Raw genomic sequence first — 21838 nt, 5'->3', positions numbered from 1 at the left:
TTTATAACCGAAAGCAAATAAAATAATGAAGATATACCTTCCAAAAATATAAAGGTTTTGTTGTCATACCGTACCTTAAGACGCTCCAAAGCCTTTGGATAGTTTTCATTTGTCACTTGGAACGGATAAACAGTTTCTAAAGCTTGGCCTTGGAGACAATTTCGCAAATGATTGAATTTTTCAATATTTGTTAAATTGAACTCTCGATCTATAATTTGTTTGAAAGAGGTAAAAAGGTTTTGATAGTTCGAATACTTGCCGTGAAATGATGGAAGCTTGAGCCGTGGAAGTTTTGACGTCGATTGTATTACGCAAGTTGTGTCCGAAAGTGAAACGTTGTTATCTTCTAACAAATGCGTTTGAATGGCTAGTTTGGTTCTTAAGTACAGTTCTTCCAGGTCAGCGCGTCTTCCATCCTCATCATCCAATCTTTCGATGTCAGTTTGAATTGAGAGAATCTGCTTAAAATAAGGCTCGAGGATACCCAGGCGATATTTTTATTCCGCAGATGAAAGGTGCTTTAACCTGGTCGAAAACTAGGGTCAATGATATTTTTTATGCGCGAAATGTTTTTCTTGGTGCTAGCGCGTTGCTGTTTTAACTCTTCCAAAGACATCGTAAAGCAGAACAAAATCAATGCAAAGATGGTGTTTAATTACATTGTTAACAGCCATGGCAAACCTTGTATAAATGTTGCAGTGCCTCACCCGTGTACAAATGAAAATATTAAAGAGGCAAATTGTGGCGACGACGACTTAGTAAGGGAAAGTAGGTGATATACAGCGATATGCGTTGGATGAGCTATGATGAATGCAAAAATGTATTTACTTACGGCAACCAATGTTGAAGACACTTCAACCAAAGTATTAGCAGCTGCAAGTTCTGGCAACAACGACGTAGCGACGGCAAAGCAGGTGATATGCAATGATGTGCGCTTGATAAACGCACGATGAGCGAGCTATGCTGGCACTTCCAATTAAGCTGATGTCCAACGATGTAATTGTTGTAACTATAATGCGATGATGATGCCTAATTGTGGAGTCTAATGCTGACCACCAATTCCAAACACCAAGCGCAATTCGGCACCAAAATTCGTGCCCCACGTTGGGTGCGAAAAAATGTAGGATCACAAAGCGCTTTTTGTGACTGCTCAAATTTCCAAAAAGCGGAAAACCACTAATAATAGCAGCGACTATAAAATTGATAGGGCCGTGTAAACTTGACGGCGCGGTGGTCAGCTAAAAACTAACTTTATTTTACAATTTCAGTTCCTTAAATATAATTCACATAAATCAATAAGTACCGATATTCTATGTTATATATTCAAACTTCTTAACGCTATTTGTATAATTCATACATCTCAACATACATATGTTATAGAAAAGTAATTAGCAAAAAGTGGGATCGCAGCATTCTTATGCTTGCTTTCTTATATACTTTGCCCGTGTTTAGTGTGATATTAGCAAGTGTACAAACAACAAATATGAGTGATTAACTATAGCGGGAGTATGTACGTATATTTGCATGCAATGGTACATTAGCAGCAAACGAAAATAGGTCAGCAATTCAAAGTAAAAAATGCAAGTAAAAATGATTTGGTGGATGACTTGTGTTATTCTGGCCTTGAATAGCTTAGGCATATAATTAAATAGTAGTGAGGTATGTATAAAAAATATGTTCAAAAAATGCAGCGGTTGCCAATCTATGACCCAACAGTGCTCTGAGACACAAACCTACATATTATGTTGAATTCGAAATTCTAAATGCTGCGTAGTCGTGTTGCTCAAATGTTTCACCTACATATATACATATACGTACGCGCCAGACGGTGAAAGAATCAAACATGGTTTCCCATTGTTGCCACTTTCCTATACTGGTCTGTACCAAAATCCTATAATAATTGTTCCAAAATAATTGCTGCACAAAAAAATTTTAAAGGGAAGTAATTTTTAACCGGCCCATTTTTTCAACAAATTTTAATTACACGTAAATGCACAGGTCTTTATTTAACAGTTTCTTTGTTTTTTATTTTAGTGGCTTTAACAAAAAAACTTGAAATCACAAATAATAAGTTAACTGTTGTTGAAACTAAGTAAATTTATTTATAACAATTAATGGCAAATTTGCCTGAAAATGTTTTTGCATTTGCAGAATTAACCCTCATTTTAGATAAAGTATGTCTTTTATTGAAAAAAAAAAAAAATAAATGAATTTGCTACAAAAATATAACATTAAATTTTTTATATTGTCTTTTATGCTAATTTATTTTATTTCTTATTTTATTATATATTCTTTTATTTCAACTTAGTATATTACTATTATTTAAATTCAACTTGACTGAATCGCAAAATTTCACGTTGTATATTAAACGAAAAAAAAACGTCCCAAAAACGTTTTTGATTTTAGATCAAAACGGCAACCGGCATCATAGCGGCTGTATTGCATAGGCAGTATCGGCCGGGGTGCGTCTGATCCTTGCGAGAGGTGGACGCACCGGGTCGATCTCAATGGACGGAGTTGTGTTTGGAATGAAATAAGATAAGACGGGAATTTCTCGTTATAATAGATAGGCTTTATTATGTAAAGTTAAGAAATATAAATGGTTACAATATTACTTGAATAAATCACAATGCTAAAACGGCCGCGTTCGCTGGTGAGATGTGCATACGTTGACTGCTAGAATCTAAGAGGCCGACTGTATCGAAAGCGGCAACCATTGACTCGAAAAGTCCTCCATTTTGGATGGGAAAGGCACCCACACATCAACACCGACATGCATATGCATGAGTCCTGACAAAAGGCACCCATACACGTGCATGTACATACATGCACATGCATATGGCGGTGATGGTTGCGGGTGGTTATAGATTAAATCGAGTATCGAGTTGCAATAGGGGGATTGCAATCAGATGCGGAGAAGTTAGGCATCCTGCCTAAACATGCCGCCCCTTGCGATACGCAACGGCGATTTTCACCAACGCTGAAAAGGAACGAGAAAAAAATTCTTTAAAACTAAACTTAACCTAGATCGTGCCAACGTCGTGGATGGCCGGAAGTCCTTCCCGACTTGCTCAGCACGTCACCTAAGCTAGGATGAAAAATTAGCGGTTTTGAAAAGGTATAAGGGAATATTTCTTGCTATTTATTAACAATTCTTGAATATATGACTTCCGTAAAGAAGCAGAACGTCAATAGGGCTGGACGAAGAGGCCGAGGTCTCCGTTCCAGACTGGCAAATGACGTGGTTCCAAGCCGCTCACCCAGATCATTGCGTATTTAAGGTAGTCAGAAGATATAAATATTTGCGTGGAACTAAACTGTTCTTTTCAGCGAAACGAAGTTGCGATTTGTGAAAAAAGATTTATTTTATTAAAAACCGTCTGTTAAAATAAGTAAAATCAAGTGCAAATGAAAGCGAGTTAAGCTGAGCGTAAAAGAGCCAACGAAATTGTGCATTTAACATTGTACGAAATATCATAACCATCCCCTGACGTGAATTTTCAGATTTTCACGAATTATGCTAAATGTTACGCCCTGTCGTATGTTTCTTTGTCAGCTGATAGCTGGTGTGGTGAGTTTGTAGAGTGAATATGTAGAGATTTTTTTTTTCATTGGCACTAAGGCTGTAGAACAAACTGAATTTTTCATTTCGGGGCCGGTTCATTTCGGGAGTCGGATTCTTGTTTCTTGTACTGGAGCCTGAAATCATGCGTATTTCTGATATTTTTTGTTGAAAACAATAATTCCTGCCTCAGCCAAAAAACGAGCCCATAAAACCATGGGAACTGAATGCAAAAACCCAGAAAAAAGAAAAAAGTTTTTTTTTTGTAAGAGTATAATTTTTGTGATGAAGTTTTGTTGGTTTTGTGTGGTGTATGTATGTAATAGGACGGTACGAGATTTCCGTGTGGGTCAAAAAAGGACCGATCCCGATTTTGTTTCTTGTGGGTTTTCGGTACCCGCTTGCCTCTTTTGATGCAGCATTAACGTGTGTGCAAAAACAAGTAGGCATATATACATACGTTGGTTAGAAATATGCCAACGGCAAGAGATAAAACAAATGAACATTCATACACACCCGTGCAATGCAAATTTCAAATGAATTGAAGTAAACGGTAAATAAATCATTCGATTTATTTTTCCGTTTCTTCATTTATTTGAGTTTACGCGTGGCTGGAGAACGAATGCACATTTACAAAGGAAAGGGTAAGTACATTGTAAATTGTTGAATTAATTTTATTACTAATAAAGATATTTCTTTTATTTCATATTATTAATTAACTTTCTTTTATTTTCAGGTGGCTGGTGGTGGAGATCCAGGAGATGGAGCATATTGGTTTTTATGTTTCGCGGTCTTCGAGATTTACCGGCATCGCAATAGGATGCTCAAACTGCGGCGTTTGCTGTTGTCACACTTTTGCGATGCCTATTCAAACCTTTGTTAATAATGGATCTTTTTCTTTGCAGGTTTTGGTGTGCAACTAGCGACCTGGAAAACTGGATCAAATTGTATTTGAAAAATTGTTTGCTACTACGTTGAAGCCGCATTAAAACGTAGTAGTTTGTGGGGGGTATATATTCTTCTTGGCCATACAAAAAAGCAATTAATAATCAAATGAATAACGCCGTGCGTAAAATTTATAACTTGCATGCAAGTGGGGCTGTGACTGAACCCCGTATATTGAAACAACAAGTTGGTTTAAGTATTGTAACGTCCAGTAACGCACATCATAGTAATTTGCGAGCACAAACACATCATGTAAATACAAGTAATCGTTCTTATGTCTGCGGTGAGGCGTTGGGCATTAGTCAGCAACAAAATTTACTCACCTAAATGCAGACATCGCATACATCTACTAAGTTTCCGAAGAAAATGGGGTGATGAGTTCATGGTGTAGCACTACTACAACTTGCAATGAACAAGATGCAGTAACGAATGCATATAAAAATTACCATTTCAGTAATATGCAAGTAAGTGATGAATACAATGCATGCTAACATAGCATTGCAGTTGTTACCTGATAGGTTTAGTAAATTGAAAATGTGAAATACTAGGGTATTATGTGTCGCCCATGTGAATTCCAGTTGCGTACAGTTTTGTAATTTTTAAAAATAGTTTTATAATGCAAGTCTATGAAGCAACTACATACATATTCTCCAACATGGTGAGAATTCTGAAAAGTTCCAAGAGGGTGAACAGATTCCTTCTGAGATGGTATAGACAAAATGTAAGCCATTCAGCCTGCTGATATGAGGGTGTGCTGCAGACACACAAACAGAAAATCACGACTGATGTGGACGTTTAGCTTAGATATTGCTCAATCGGTTCGTAAATATTTATACATCTATATATATCATATAAAACTGCCAGCAATGGATTTTTCCTCACTTAATGTTTATGGACCATCTAGTGCTGGTAAAAATACTCGCATTATGTGCTTACTACTCGGACTCGTACCTATCACATCGGTGCATCAGGCCTACGTGAATTTAAAGTGCTGGTGATGATGGGCTTACAAAAGATGCTCAACCTGCATTACGTCTTACAATGGGAAGGTATTGGAAAACATATTTTCAGTTCGTTAAATAAATATCTTTTGTTGTTTTCAGCAAGAATAATTACAATTCCGTGTTGACCGATATCTGTAAAATGTTTCCAGTTAAACATGGTGTTACATACAGAACGCCAGAACCTCATCTGCCTCCAGAGGGTAATAGCCTTGCTCTAAATATAATTTATCCGACCACTCAATCGCCACCTACGCATGCACGAAGTCTGGGAATGTTTATCACTGCACACCGAAAACCAAGCAGTTATAGCCACTAATAAACTATCTGGGCGTGAGTGGGCAGGGTCTATCTGGGAATTTGAAAATGTTGGTGATGGGACTATGATTAAGCCAGTAAGGACTTGTTACGAACTGCAGTGTCAAAATTTAATTTCGTGCTTGCAATTTGTTGCTGATAATATTTTCCTTGGCTGGTAACAGTAATGATTGGGCAGGTACCGCGGGTGGTCAGTTGGATAGTGCAGCGCGCTCAGGAAGGAAATAATTAACGTCTAGTGTGGGATCTGCTAGCAAAGCTAGCGGTGGCGCAGAATCTGGTGTTAGTAGGGCTAGCGCTGCCCATTCGCCTGAGCTACCCAAGTATGGAGTTAAAGTAAGTATTTGTTTAGCAACTGAGTGCTCCAGCAATTAAGTGAACAAAATTTTTCAGGTTACGTTACAAGTAAAACGCCTTTTCCTTTTTTGGAAAGGTCGGCTTGATCTACTATGCTATGATGTGTGTAACTATTTTAAATAGGTATTTCTTAATTGAACGTCCCATTTAAAATTTACCGCCGTGTCTTGTTACTCGCCTCTGACATGGCACCAGGATATCCCCCATTTTTCCGCAGATCAACTTATACAAATATATAAAAAAAAAAGTGTCCGGCAAAGTACGTTTCCCTTCGCATTTCGTTTTAGGTTTGAGGACTTTGTTCGGCCGGTGTGCGTCTAATCCTGGAGAGGTGGGCGCACCGGGGTCGATCTCAGTGGGAAGAGAAGATTCACTCAAACGAGACAAATAAGAAGCACAGGAGGATTTTCCTCGTTATAATGGGTGAACTTTATTATGTGAATAGATATATATAACCTGGTTACAATATTACCTGAATATATTCTGGAAAACAGTGGAGATCGTTGGCGGCAGATGCGTGCTGGTTGGCGGTTGAAATCAAAGAGGCCGGTTGCATAGCAAGCCACAACCGTTGACCCGCAAAATCCTCCGTTTTGGAGGGGAAAGGCACCCACACATCAACCACGACATGCATATGCATGAGTGCTGACAAAAAGCACACATACACGTACATGTACGTGCATGCACATGCATGTGGCGGCGATGGTGTGGGTGGTTACAAATTAATTCGAGTATCGAGTATCGATTTGCAGAGTTGCATTGGGGGGAGGTCGCAATCAGATGCGGAAAAGTTAGGCATCCTGCCTAAACATGCCGGCCCCCCTTGCGATCCGCAACATCGTTTTTCGCCAATGACCTCCGCTGAAACGAGAAAAAATTAATATAAGACTTACACACTAAACTTAATCTAAATGAAGACTTCGTCTGCGACGCAAAATGGCCGGGAATCCTTTTCGACTTGCTTAGCATGCCACCTGAGCTAAGATGAAAGAATTAGCGGTTATGAACAGTGAAGTGAATATTTCTTGCCATTGAATTATACATAATTCTTAAATATAGAAATTCAGAATGTAACATTTGTATTGTCGATGGCCAGTAAGGCTGGACGAAGAGGCCGAGGTCTCCGTTCCAGAGTGGCACCATTTTTTGTTATTCTTTGGTTTTTGTCGTTCCGGATGGAGAGGCCGAGGTCTCCATTCCAGATTTGCGGTTTTTTTTGATGGTTGGACGAAGAGGCAGAGGTCTCCGTTCCAGACTCGAGGGTTTTGAGGTTTTTCTGGGCTGGACGAAGAGGCCGAGGTCTCCGTTCCAGCGTATAACGCGTCGTGTCGCTCTCAGGTCGACTGTGACATTTTATGGATGAGGTGAGGTAACTTTTGAGGTGCCAGGGCGAGTGACGGTGAGATTGGTTGGGTGAAGCGGAGGTGTTTTATTGCAAAAGCAGACATGCGTTATTTACGTTCACCTGCCATACATTTGCAGATAGGCGATGCGTTCACCGCGTTCTATCTGCACGTACCATTATGCTAAATGTAACATGCAACCCTGTCGTGTATTTATTGCTCAGCTGATAGCTGGTATGTTGAGTTTGTGGCGTGCAAATATATACATATATACCTTATGTATTTTGTCGTTGCACTAGTGCCGTAGAAAAGTTGATTTTATCTAATTTCGGGACTTTTTCATTTCGGGACTCTTTAATTTCGGGACTCGGGTTGTTTTTGTACCGAAGCCGTAATTATGACAGTTTGTGATGTTTGTTGTTGAAAACAACAAGTCCTGCCCTCCAGCCAGGGAAACAAACCGACGGCAGCAAGAAAAAAAAATAAAAAATCCAAAAAAAATTTTTTTTTGTTTTTTTTTGTTTGTGAATGAGAGCATAATTATTTTTAAATGGGGTTTCGTCTTTATTTTTGTGCGTAAGTATTTTGTTGAGACTGCCCGAAGCGTCAGTAACGATCCCGATTTTGTTTCTCTTGCGGGTTTTCGGTACCAGCGTGCGTCAGTTGACGCAGCACTAAAGAAAAACAGGCAAATATATATACATAAGTCGGTATAAGTATATGGGCAGTCAGTGCACGGACCTTACCGCATTGGTACATTTACTAACTTTTCTGATCCGTTTTCATTTTCTACTACTAATACTACCGAGGCCCAAAATGTACCAATATTTCAGTATTGTCGCTTTGAAAACGAATACTGCGATCATTTTTAAGTATTTAATGCCGAGCCTGCCCAACCAACATTAGGAGGTGATACTGACCAAATCAGTCAATTTTGAAAAATTTGTGAACAAATTTAAACAAGAAATAAATTTTTTGATGAGATAAATGTAGTAACTGAAATCGGGTATTTTGTAGCAGTATTTTTGGTACTTTGGAATATTGTTGTTGTGATTAGATGTTTTGGTACATTTTTGTCAGTATTCCACACTCAAAACACAGGAAAAAGTGAGTCCGTATAGTCATGAGTTATGTATATACAAATGTACAAGTAGTTTTGTCTTGTTTACAAGTGTCATTTCCTTGAAATGCGCGTTATTTGTTTTACAATAAGTGATTAATTGTTTGGTACAAATATATAAATTGTAGCTATTGTTTTCTTGGTAAAAAAAATCTCCCACTACCATTACTCTTTTCATCTGTCGCTTTCCAACATTCCGTTTATAAAAAGTCCGCGCACTGGTTCAAGTATGCCATCCACATAGAAAAAAGGGAAGACAAGCAAAAAAAACAAACATCCAAACACACCCGTATATAGAGTGTAAATTCACATGAATTGAAACAAACGGGACTAAAATCGAAAGATTTTTCCCGTTGTCACATTCTTTGACTACGGTGCGTGGCTGGAGTACGGTTGGTTTTCTAGTTTGGTGATCATGAATGGTAAGAAAAATTTGAAGTTAGTAATTTGTAATTGAATAATCTTCTATTCATTAGTATTAATCAATTTTCTTTTTATGTTTCAGGTGGATGGTGTGGATATTCCGGAGATGGAGCTCAGATATCGTATCGGATTTTTATTGCCTAACCGATTGTCAACTACATCAACAGGAGCCACAGCTGTTGCATGCAAGCGGCCACCGCGTGCACCACCTGCCTTCCGTATGGCCTCCATTAGCTCGTTGCGTGAAGTATCAGTATTGGAATTTGATACGGCAATACTTGTAGATTTTACCTTTAGAATTTGTTCATTTGCTGATTTTGCCTGTGTCAATGACGGCATAAGTGGAGGTGGTGTTGGTGGTGCCGCTGGTGACGCCGCTTCTGCCACTTGTATGCTATTAGCGATTTTTGTAACAGTTGTTGGCGCTATCGACGATAATGGCAGTAGTGGGGGGGGGGGGGGGGGTCGGCAAATGAACAATTACCGGATCTCCGGCAAAAAAAAAATTTTTTTTTTTTGATATCTCAACGTCTGCCTCTTCGAGCTCAGGCAAATCGGGCAAATTTTCTATGTATAATGATGGAGCTATTTATTGTTGGTCGTTGCTTTCGAGATATATATCATCCGCTATGCCGTGCAAGTCAAGTCGTAAATCAATTTCAGGTGCTTCATGTAAACGAGGTGTATATCGTAAGCCCCCAAATGAGTCAACTTTCTGATTGCGATGCGCCACTGAGTATGGAGCTGGTTCTAGTCATTGCTTTTGTTTACCCGATTGCGCTGTTTTCACGGCGTTGGGGTGGTGATTTAAAGAATTTGCTGTCTTCCACATATCCTTTTCGGTGTGCTTGTTACCATAAACCAACTCGCCGCTATTACAATGTAGCAATGATGATACTGAACGGAGTTTAATAGGTACAGCGCCCATGCTGAAGCTTTTGTTTACTTGTGATTTATCAGCAGCCACAGTAGCGCCATGCATGGGATTATCTGAATCCTTGTAACGTACATGGAAGAATACTGACTCTTCCTGTTGTGCTAGCTTTGCAGGTGCGTCTACATTGCTATGCACTTCGTAGATTGAGTTCTGATTGTGCTGTTGCTGTGTAGGTTGTTCAACCATTGCTATGGAGTATATAAACGTGTGCGGTAGATCGCGAAAATTTGTGACGATGGAAAACGTGCTGGAGCGTAAATTTTTATTGCTTTTTTAGTGCAAACTAAACTTCGGATCTTCAACAGCGCCTTTTCAACGCGTGTGCTCAACTCTTTCACTTTAGCTTTATTGCGCTCGGTGCGATTGTCAATGCGGTCAAATACAGAATTTATTGTTTGTTGTAGACAAGCGAGCGCTATGGCCGCTTGGATAGTTGTTTCTTTCTGGCGAAGATCGGGTGGTATCACAAGCACTGTATACATTGCAATTAATTAATTTTTATTAACATTCAACTTTTTCGTGATTAAAATTTATCAAATTAATTAATTCAGCTGAAGAGATGACATGCTTTGCTAAAAACAACAGCTGTTGTCCGGCGATAGGCATAGATGCAGGCGTTGCGGGCACATTAGTACTTGGTTATTGTAGTTATTTTAATTTTAACTTGAAAGAGGTTGCTGGTGAAGCAAATGGTCTATCGCCAACCATTTGCATTGATGTTTTTGACTGCTTAATGTTTTTTTTTGCACAATGTCATAATCCTGATAGACGCAAAGCAGCGTTAATAGCCTTAGGCTGATGTTGTGTAATGAACGATTATTATTGAACGGATACCAAATTGAAACGATACTATTGCGATTTACTAGTATCCGATACAAGTGATGCTAGTATTAAAAATATTTGCTTACGTAACATATGGATATATCTGACTGAGTCAGAAATGATAAACAATCGAAACCGAAAGATTCCTTACCAAGTTTCCTAAATAATGCCGGCGGTGAGATTATGCATAAAGTATGGGAAATCGATCTTGGGCCATATACCCGATCTCTTTCTTACATCGCAAATGGTGGCGACCTGCTCGAACGGTGTGACTTAGTCGAGCCAAAAGTACTTTGGTAGGTTGATAATTTGTATTAATGGCTTTGCTAGAATCACACTATCATTATCAGTCTAACATTGAGGAATCGGTTGTCAATTGTGTTACATAAGGTCCGAACGTGGCTTGCTATGTTGGAGAATTATCACTTAGCACCGCAAGCTGTACACCTGTATAAGGGTGGTGACTTTACGCCTAACTCCCGACGAAATTGGAAAGTACGAGGACGTCTAAGCCCGCTGATATAGGCCATGATGGTCCCGTCTTTGATGCTACGGGATATTCCTGTGCGCGGATGGATGAATTTGGACGAAATAGAACTCGGATGATCATTACGAGAGAAAATAATAGAGCCTACGATTTTACTGGTAACACATCGGGTAAGACAGAGCTTCATTTAAAATATAAATCATTTGAGTTAACTGTAATCAGTTTTAGGACTATAATTCTCCTTGCGCTAACGTGAAGATAATTTTACACGGAGCAAATTGTTATTTGCTCAAACAGATGAAGTGCGGGACGAAAAAGAAACAACCTTTGCGAACACTAAGGGTAGTACTAATACAAATAACCAACTACCGAAGAATGTGTGCTGGAAGATATTTGAACTTCGAAGACTATAATAAAAAGAGAGTGAGTAAGAATTTGAATTTCTATTTCGATATGCATTTTATATAGCGGGTTTCTTCATAAATAAATGCTGTTAAAGTCAATATGTCTACATACATAGATAAATGCGAATGCATACAATCGTTTGGTTTAATGCATCATTAACAGCATGAATTATTAAAACCATGTTTTTTTTTTATGCGACAGTAGTCGTGCTTGTGGTGGGTGGCACTACATTGAACGTCCACTATATTATTCTTCTGCTACGCTTTGTTTTAGTTGTTCAGCAGATTCAGACGGACTAGTTGCGTCTCAATAAAAGAGTTCACACATGTTGTAGCTGTCTATGATATTAATGTTGGATGTGACATTTCCCTTGGCCAGCGTCTCATTGTTTAATACGGCACTGATTTGACTATCCCAATGGATTGCTTCTTCTGTACAAGCGTCAATTGGTTCACCATTGATACTAGTAACAATAAGACTGTTTTCATTGCCATTTTCCACATCTCCTTCAATAAATGTTTTAATATCTGATCCATTACCATCTCCGCCGTTCGTTATAACCTTTATATCTTCCTCACAATGTGTTTTAGTTCTTTTGTAGTTTTTTCCAGCCCCTTTCGCATCCATTTCCATGATTTTCTCTTGTAGTTCTCGGTTATAAGATTAAAGGACGAACCGTTTCGAGGGCTTCATGCTTATTTTGACACAATTTGTAAACAATCATCAAGGTCTTCTAAGCTTGAAGTCTGTTTGAGAAAGCTCTTTATGAAACTCACATTACGGTTACTTTGTTTGTTGAGGTATAAACGCTTAGACTGTGTACTATAACCTACCAAAAAAATTTTTTGGAAATGAATGATTAACGTTTTGACAAATTTAATGGCGTGAAGGCATGTCACCTAACATCTCTAAAACCAACGCAATGGCATCGAAATAATGTGTATTTGAAACAGTGGTGTACATCGTCTAATTCGCTGGATGTGCGGTGCTACGGAGGTCACTATTATTATTCCGTACAACATCCGTAGCGAAACAAAACGCTTCGGGGTAGCACCACGTTAGGCTAACTTAAAGTAGGCTCCCAATCCACTGTCTTCCAGCGCTAAACTCCGCGTGGATGGCTTGAAACCAGTATTCTTGTGTTTCAGGGAGCGTAGCTCCTGTTGAGACTTGAGATTTTGCTAAATTCGGTTAGCCTCGTGCCTATGGCCGAGTGCGTAGGTATTCTGTGGCAGATAGAGAATCTGCGGTAGGGCTGTTCTAGTATCCTCGTTATGGGATAACGAGTGAATGGGGATGGTGTCCTCGGTCAGGGGAGCGAGTCGATTGTGGGATATTTTCTGGTATCTTCGCTCTGGGTGAGCGGGTGAATTTGGGTTTGACTGTAAAAAAAGGAAAATTAAGTGTTTTGTGGCAGATGGGGGATCTGCATTAGGGTTGTTGGTTGGCCTCGTTCTGGGTGAACGAGAGCTGGGCTTAAATTTTTCGAAAGTAGGATATGGAGGGACGGAGGGATTGTTAGGAGGAGTTCTTAGCCTTCTCGCAATCCGTCTCTTCCGTTGGAAGAAGGATCAGTTTGACCAAAGGTCGTCTGACTTGACCCTTCTCTGTTTTGAGGTCGACTACACGTACTCGGTCATCTTCGCCGGGGTGTACGTTGACAACTCGACCTAACCTCCATTCGTTGGGAGATAAGTTGTCCTCTTTGAGGACAGCCAGATCTCCCACTTTTATATTCTGTCTGGGATGCTTCCACTTCACTCTTTTTTGAAGTTCGTATAGATATTCGGTTTTCCATCGCTTGCAGAAAGTGTGATGGAGGACTTTGAGTTTCTGCCACCGATTGATCATCGAGGCAGGGCTCTCACTAGCATCCGGCTCTGGCGGAGCCATTAGATGGCTGCCAGTGAGGAAATGACCTGGAGTAAGCGGCTCAAGGTCCGTTGGGTCATTGGATGCCGGGCTGAGCGGCCGCGAGTTCAGGCATGCCTCGATGCGGCACAAGAGTGTATGGAATTCCTCGAATGTGAATTTGTGTGGTGAGGCTATCTTTTTGAAATGGCTTTTGAAGCTTTTCACTCCAGCCTCCCACAGCCCTCCCATATGGGGAGCGCCAGCAGGGATGAAATGCCAAGTGAGTGATTGGTGGCTGTACTTCGAGACAGCATTGTCTCGGGCTTGTGAAATGAAAGTTTTGAATTCCGATCGTAGGGATCGTGAAGCTCCGACAAAGTTTGTACCGTTGTCGGAGTAGACGTTTTTGGGACATCCGCGTCTAGATATAAACCGGGCAAAAGCCGCCAGAAATGATGGGGTGCTGAGGTCAGTAGTGGCCTCCAGATGAATCGCTCGTGTGGAAAAACACACGAAAAGGCAGACATAGCCTTTGGATAGTCGACACCCTCTGCCGCGGTAACTTTTAATGTCGAAGGGTCCGGCGAAGTCGACTCCAGTATTCGTAAATGCACGGCTGAATGTTGTGCGTTCACGAGGGAGAATACCCATCAGTTGGGTCTGAGCACGCTTTCGGTGTATCGTGCAAATTTTGCAATTATGAATGGTTGCCCTAATCATGGTTTTGATGTTAGGTATCCAGTATTGGGTGCGTATCAGACGCAACATGAGTTGATTTTCCCCATGCAGACTTTGTTGATGAAACATTAGGACTGTAAGACGGGATAACCTGCAGTTGTATGGGAGGAGAATTGGGTGGCGTTCATTAAAAGCTAAGTCCTTTGACGCCCCGAGTCGCCCTCCTACCCGAATGATGCCATGTTGGTCTAGATAGGGATTAAGTGAGAGTATTGCACTTTTCCCTGCAATTGGTTTTCCGGTCTTTAGATCACTATATTCGGAACTATAGTGTTGTTTCTGATAGATTTTAATTAAGAGTTGGGTTACTGATTTGATCTCATCAGGAGAGATTAAAGGTGACTCGACCTGAAATGATTTTTTTGTTTTGGGGTGAGTTCTTCGGTAGAACCTCATTACGTATGAGAGCACCCGTAAAGCCCTAGGTAGGTCTGAAAAGCGTTGAAGAACATCGATAGTATTTACTGTTGTTGTTGCGCAGGTCTTCGCCCTCTTTTCCTCTACGGAGGTGATGTAGTCACTTTCTTGTGCTGGCCATTGGGAAGTGTCTTCTTGCAGCCAAGAAGGTCCCTGCCACCACAACGAATTGTTGACCAATTCAGACGCAGGTAATCCTCTGCTACCCAAATCTGCTGGGTTAGATTCTGAGTTTACATGCAACCAGTCCTTATTTCCGACCATGTCGATGATCTTGGTGATCCGATGTGCGACGAAAGTGGACCAAGAACAGGGCGGTTTCCTTATCCATGCGAGGACGATAGTTGAATCCGTCCAAAGGTGCACTTTCACTGGTCCCAACTTGAGGTTCCTGAAAATTGATTCGGTGATTTCCGCTAACAGCACGGCTCCGCAAAGTTCCAAACGTGGAAGAGAAAGAGTTTTCACTGGGGCTACTCGAGTTTTGGCTAGAAGCAGGTTTGTCCAGATGTTATTATCCGTTTTTACGCGCATGTAAACGGCTGCTGCATAAGCCTTCTCGGATGCGTCACAAAATCCATGGATCTCGATGTCGGTTCCTGGTGAAAAGTTGACCCATCTAGGTACCCTGATTTTATCGATTTCATGGTATTGGTCGGTGAAGGTTTTCCATCGTTCTAGCGTACTGCTCGATACTGGGTCGTCCCAAGCGGTGCCTTCTAACCAAATACTCTGCATGAGTATTTTTGCCACAATGACCATTGGCGCAAGCCAGCCTAAAGGGTCGAAAAGTTTGGCTATAGCGGATAGGACTGCTCGTTTGGTGATGTTTTCGCCATTTCCATTTTCCAGGGTTCCTGCCTTGAAATAAAATACGTCTGAGTGAGCGTTCCATCGTATTCCCAGGGCTTTTACCGAACTAGCTTCTTCGAACGCTAAGAAATCCTCGCTGAGCAAATCCGTTTTGGGGATGTCCTTTAGAATTTCCTTACAGTTTGAAGTCCACTTGCGTAATGGAAAGCCAGCTGAGTGTAAGGCTTCGCGAATCTCGTTTCTTGCTTTGATGGTTGACGCTATTGTGTGTCCTCCAGATAAAACATCATCTACGTACATACTCTCTCTTAGTATGCTAGCCGCTGTAGGGTGTGAATTTAACACGTCGTCTGCCAGTTGTAGGAGCGTTCTTATCGCGAGATATGGAGCGCAATTCACTCCAAAGGTAACCGTCTTTAATTCATAAAGACTAATAGGGTCATTCGGGGACGTGCGATGCACAATACGTTGAAATTTGGTGTGATTTTCGTTCACCCAAATTTGTCGATACATCTTTTCGATGTCGCTATTGAAGACGAAACGGTATAGTCTCCACCGTAAGATAAGGATGGGTAGATCGGCTTGTAGAACTGGGCCTGGGAGGAGAATATCGTTTAAGCTATTACCGTTGGCCGTAGGGCTCGAGGCGTTAAATACTACTCGTACCTTGGTGGTTGTACTTTCTGCTTTAATAACGGCGTGGTGGGGCAGGAAGTAATGATCCGAATCGTCGGATGGGATATTCTTTTTTAATTGTCTCATATGTCCAAGCGTTTCATATTCTGACAACACTCGAACATATTCTTTTCCTAAATCTGGGTTTTTTATTAGCCGCCCCTCATTCCGGAAGAATTGAGAGCATGCACGCTTCAGGGATGGTCCCAAGTTAATATTGTTAGGGTAATCCTGCCGGAATGGTAGTGACACGGTGTACCTTCCATTCTCACTTCGCTGCGTTGTTTCTTTAAATAGTTGTTCGCAGTACCTTTCATCCTCATTTAATATTTTATTTTTGGGTACATTTTCTACCTCCCAGAAAGCTTTGAGTTGATTGTCTAACGCAACCTCGTTGTAGAAAGACATAATGCTCTTCGTTGGATTCGGTGATTCGATACGACCGGTCAGTATCCAACCGAACACTGTCTCTTGGGCTAAGAGTGTGTTTAGCACATTCTTTTTTATACCGTTCATTATAATTTGGGGATATATGTCTCCGCCAAGTATGAGGTCTACGTCTTCGTTGACGTAGAACCTCTTGTCTGCCAGAACTAAGTCTGGGAATGCCTGCATAGTCATTGCGTTGATATGGCAGGATGGAAGATTCCCAGTGAGTTTCGTTAGAACTAGTACGGGTGTAGTCAGGCTGAAGCAGGGATCCACTGGTGAACGTAGTTCGATGTTGGATGCTTCTTTCACCTGAGCTGACACCGCATTTGTGATGCCTGAAACATGGGCATGCATTTTCCTCGCTGGCAAAGTGATTCTGCGTTTCAGTCTTTCAGTTATAAAGGAACATTCAGACCCAGAATCAATTAATGCCCGCGCGGAGAAGTCGGTACCATTATGGTGAATGTGTACGCGAGCAGTTCCTAATAGCACGCCTGTGCTGGAATTGGCATGGCAGGATTTGACATTCTGATTCGCAGAGGAAGGTGGTTGTCCCGATTCCTGTCTTTTCCTTGCCTGTGCCGAAGTTGATGGGGCATTATCCGCATCTTTGAAGGGATTTCGTACCGCCGGTTGCTGAAGTGTGTCCGCATGCAGGAGCGTGTTGTGACGAGAGTGGCATTTGGAACAGTTGTATGAACTGGTGCACCTCGTCACTGTGTGTCCTGGGGATAAACAATTCAGGCAGCCATTTGTGGATTTGACGAATTTAATCCTTTCTACTGGGTTTAAATCGCAAAAACGTGAACAGTTGCGTAGTCTGTGCTCCGTAGATTTGCACATTTTACACATTGATTTTGTTGTTTGCTTGGTTACTTTGGTTTGAAAAGCACCAAGTCTTTTTGTAGGGTTTTCTGTCGACTGGCGCGACGTGTTTGATTTTTGCACTTTAGAAGTGGCATTCTCTGTAAAACCAGACACGGTTTCAAGTGTCTGGAAACGATTTGACAAGAATTTGTCCATATCCTCCCACTTGGATATGTCCGTCTTGTGGTCAATGCTCTGCTCCCATAGAGCCAACGTATTTTCAGGTAATTTTGTCGAACATAAATAGGTAATAATCGCATCCCAATTTGAAACATCGATCTGATGTGTTTTTAGAGATGCCAAGCAATTATTTATGTCGCGCTGTAAGGTTTTGATAGAGCTGCCGCACTCGCTATCTATCTTTTTTAAATTAAACAAAATTTGTAGTTGTGAGTTCACGAGAATCCGTTTATTCTCGTATCTCTCACATAGGTTTTTCCAGGCTGTTTCGAAGCCTTCATTTGTCAAAGGACATTTCTTGACAATGTCCTTTGCCTCACCTTGGGTTTTTTGGTTAAGGTGGAATAACTTTTCTACCGGGCTTAAGCGACTGTTATTTTTATAGATGGCCGTGAACAGGTCACGAAACGTTGGCCAAGATAGGTAGTCGCCCTTGAATACCTCAGTATCGCAAGCTGGCAGGCGGATACTGTGTTCGCGGCCGCGTTCTCCCTCAGGTTTGACTGCCCTATCTTTTTCCTCCTTCAATTTGGCTTGAAGTTCAGCCATGTTTGACATGCATCTCAGGAATACGGCATATGCCGCTTTATGCTTGATCTTGACCGCTGCAATTTTCTTTGCGTCGAGCGTGTCAGAGCCAAGCAACTCCTCTAGGGCGTTCTCTGCTTTGTCCCACTTAGCTTGCAACTCTTTTTGCTGTATTGCAAGAGTGTGTACAGTGTGCAGAGCCGCATTGATGTCATTAAAATCGGCCTCGAATTCGATTATTCGATCGGCCAATCTAATATATGATTCCATGTTCATGGATTAAAATTTGTGATCAAATTAAAAAGGGGTTGTAAAACTGAAAAAACCTGTGCGAATCACCCAACCAACAATGATTAAAATATAGAAAAACTCTTTATTTAACGCTTTCAATTTGTTTATTTTTTCACTGACTTTGCAGCTTATTTGTGCCGTAAAACAGGGAGCAGGGGGAAGCAACACCAATGTGTTTTGTGTAAATAAAGGGGGCCACTCGCCACTTCCAAGTTAAATTGTATTGTATACTAAGTGCGCGCGTTGATATAAACTCGACGAAAAGTGTGAAACCGTGAAATAGATCTTATGCAACAAAGAACAAAAAACTGTGTAACAAGATTGATTAAGGAAATTAGTGAAAATAATAGTGACGCAAAAGAAATTAAATTTTGCCGCAGTCAAATGGCGTGAAATTTTTGTGAAAGTGAGGTTATGTGCACCTCTTCCCTGTGCTGTGTCTGGAGAGCCTTACCGCTGGTGGGGGGACAGACCAGATAGTCACAAGGAATCTTAACTGACGTTAATGCAACGCGTTTGCACTTATTTTCTTTTTTGGCACTACACAGTTTTTTCACACTTTTCGCGGTTAACTACAATCACGTATGGCACTTTAAATGATTTTTCGCACTTTTTATTTATTGTTTTTAACCAACCAAAAAAATGTGGCAAGAAATATTGCACTTACTCTGGCTTTTTATGGCGATTTGTATAGTGGTGCTTATGTAGTAAGATGGCTTGATGTCTTGCAGTGGCTTCCGCTCGCTGTCGATTGCTCAGTGATTGACGCTGATGTGAAAATAATACTTTTTTCCCGGATAACTTTTTTATGAGGAATTTTTAAGTGTATGCGGTCAGCTATGATGCTTTGTTGTGGACTGTAATTTAGGTGCTGTTTCCAATTCCTGGTGAAGATGGACCAAATGTTCGGCCGGTGTGCGTCTAATCCTGGAGAGGTGGGCGCACCGGGGTCGATCTCAGTGGGAAGAGAAGATTCACTCAAACGAGACAAATAAGAAGCACAGGAGGATTTTCCTCGTTATAATGGGTGAACTTTATTATGTGAATAGATATATATAACCTGGTTACAATATTACCTGAATATATTCTGGAAAACAGTGGAGATCGTTGGCGGCAGATGCGTGCTGGTTGGCGGTTGAAATCAAAGAGGCCGGTTGCATAGCAAGCCACAACCGTTGACCCGCAAAATCCTCCGTTTTGGAGGGGAAAGGCACCCACACATCAACCACGACATGCATATGCATGAGTGCTGACAAAAAGCACACATACACGTACATGTACGTGCATGCACATGCATGTGGCGGCGATGGTGTGGGTGGTTACAAATTAATTCGAGTATCGAGTATCGATTTGCAGAGTTGCATTGGGGGGAGGTCGCAATCAGATGCGGAAAAGTTAGGCATCCTGCCTAAACAACTTGTTGCGAACCTTTTTTTTTCTGTGTTTACAAGTCGACAGACATATCGCGTGCTCATTTCATATTCTCTAAATTTCCTCAATGGGGTATGCATAAATATTAAACAGGCATCAATTCCTACACCTGTTATTATGGTGGAGGAGGTCAGTTTCCGTTACACTAATACCTCTCATGGATCTATAACAAGTTAGAGTTTGGTATAGATTTAGATACGAGAATAGCTTTGGTCGGTCCAAGTGGTGCTGGCCAATCGACACTATTCAAACTTTTGGATGAAGATTTGGTACCAACTTCTGGTATGATACGCAAAAGTTCACATTTACGTATTGCACTCTATCATTAGCATTTGCATAAATCGACGTGGATCTAAGTCCATTAAAGTATATGACGAAAGTGAAACTGTCACTAAAGTGGAAGGGTAAAATTTTGGATTGTAAGGAACATTTGCAAAATAAAATTACCAATGAAAATGAGCGAGCTTCCAAAAAAAGTTGAAGCTCTTTTTATACCACGATGCAAAGGGCCTGGATACACCAGTAACTTTGACGATTATGAAGAGGAAGCTCTTCGTATTTCAAGCACCCAAAAATGTGCAAACGGGTTTACTCCTTTCTAATTATGTTGTATATTTATTTTTTGTTTTATCGACTGCCGGGTTTTACAAAAATATTGACTACATTCGCAACATCCCCAACATGCATTTCCGTAAATGTTTTAAGAAGTAAGTTAAAGTAAAAATTCCTGTGCTAAACCTAAGCTTTGAATGCAGATGTTAGCAAATAATTTAGGTGTGAAGGTAATTTGTAAATGTTACAAAAAGGGACGAGAAAGGTATTGATCAATCCTTTTCAACTTTAAAAATTTCAAATTATTTTCATAAACGTTTATTCGTAAGAGCGCCTTATTCGTAAATTTATTTCATTTGTAATATTATCTCAAATTGCTTCGATGTGAAGCTTATTAGAACTAACTGATTTTACAATAAGAAGCACATCGAGCGCTTATACCTCTTATACCTAGAAAACTCATAAGTTGGGTCTGGGCCTGTTTTCGGTGTATAGTGCAGGCCTTGCAATTGTAAATTGTTACCCTAATCATGGTTTTGACGTTAGGTATCCAGTATTGGGTGCGTATCAGACATAGCATGAGTTGATTTTCCCCATGCAGACTTTGATGAAACATTAGAACCGTCAAACGAGATAACCTCAACTATTAAATTACGCAAAACTTTATTTATTACTTTTTGTTTAAGCGACTTAAACTATGACTTTTTTTCTTTCTTTTGTTTCATTAGCCATTGAGTGTGCTTGTAATTCCCAACTTGTTAGTGAAATATTCTAAAGATATAGTAATTAATATACTTGTTTATTTTTCTGAATTTGCAGATTATTCTGTGCCGTAAGCCAGAGAGCAGGCGGGAGCAACACTAATGTATATTGTGTGAAGTAAAGGGGGCCATTCGCCATTTCAACGTTCAATTTTTTTATAAAATAAGTGCGCGCGCTGATATGAAACTCGACGCAAAGTGTAAACAACCTGTGATAAATCTTGTGCAACAAAGACAAAGAAAACTGTGTAACAAAGATTGATTATAAAACTAGTGAAAATACTAGTGACGCAAAAAGAGACTGAAATTAGCCGCAATCGAGTGGCGTGAAATTTTTGTGAAAGTGAGGTTATGTGCACCTCTTCCTTGTGCTATGTCTGGCGAGCGCTGGTGGAGGGACAGATCAGATAGTCACAAGGTGTTCCGGTATTATTAATCAAACAACTTGCAAACAAAACATGGCTTAGATTTGGTCTTGTTAAATCATAATTAATCCTTACTATGTAACCTTGTTATAATAGAACGTTTATTATACATACATGGAGAGGCACATGCATAAACAAGTAAAACATCGCAAGT

At 40.5% G+C, this 21838-nt stretch overlaps 1 protein-coding gene, 1 long non-coding RNA gene and 1 pseudogene across 7 annotated transcripts in view; 1 reads left to right on the top strand and 2 right to left on the bottom strand.

Annotated features, from left to right (window-relative positions):
* The window catches only part of stac (C2 and C2B_Munc13-like domain-containing protein staccato), a 2073982-nt gene that overhangs the window by 1094346 nt on the left and 957798 nt on the right, over positions 1–21838 (bottom strand). The gene's annotated exons all lie outside the window — the stretch shown is intronic.
* Positions 8956–11732, top strand: LOC137239213 (uncharacterized). Its single transcript, XR_010949304.1, has 5 exons — positions 8956–9068; positions 9152–9191; positions 10775–11124; positions 11179–11485; positions 11544–11732. It is a non-coding gene; the product is annotated as an uncharacterized lncRNA (long non-coding RNA).
* Positions 9374–10515, bottom strand: LOC137238677 (WASH complex subunit 1-like; annotated as a pseudogene).

Source organism: Eurosta solidaginis, chromosome 1 (assembly GCF_040869045.1).
Source record: "Eurosta solidaginis isolate ZX-2024a chromosome 1, ASM4086904v1, whole genome shotgun sequence".
NCBI lineage: Eukaryota > Metazoa > Arthropoda > Insecta > Diptera > Tephritidae > Eurosta > Eurosta solidaginis.
This window is presented reverse-complemented; position numbering and strand designations above follow the sequence as displayed.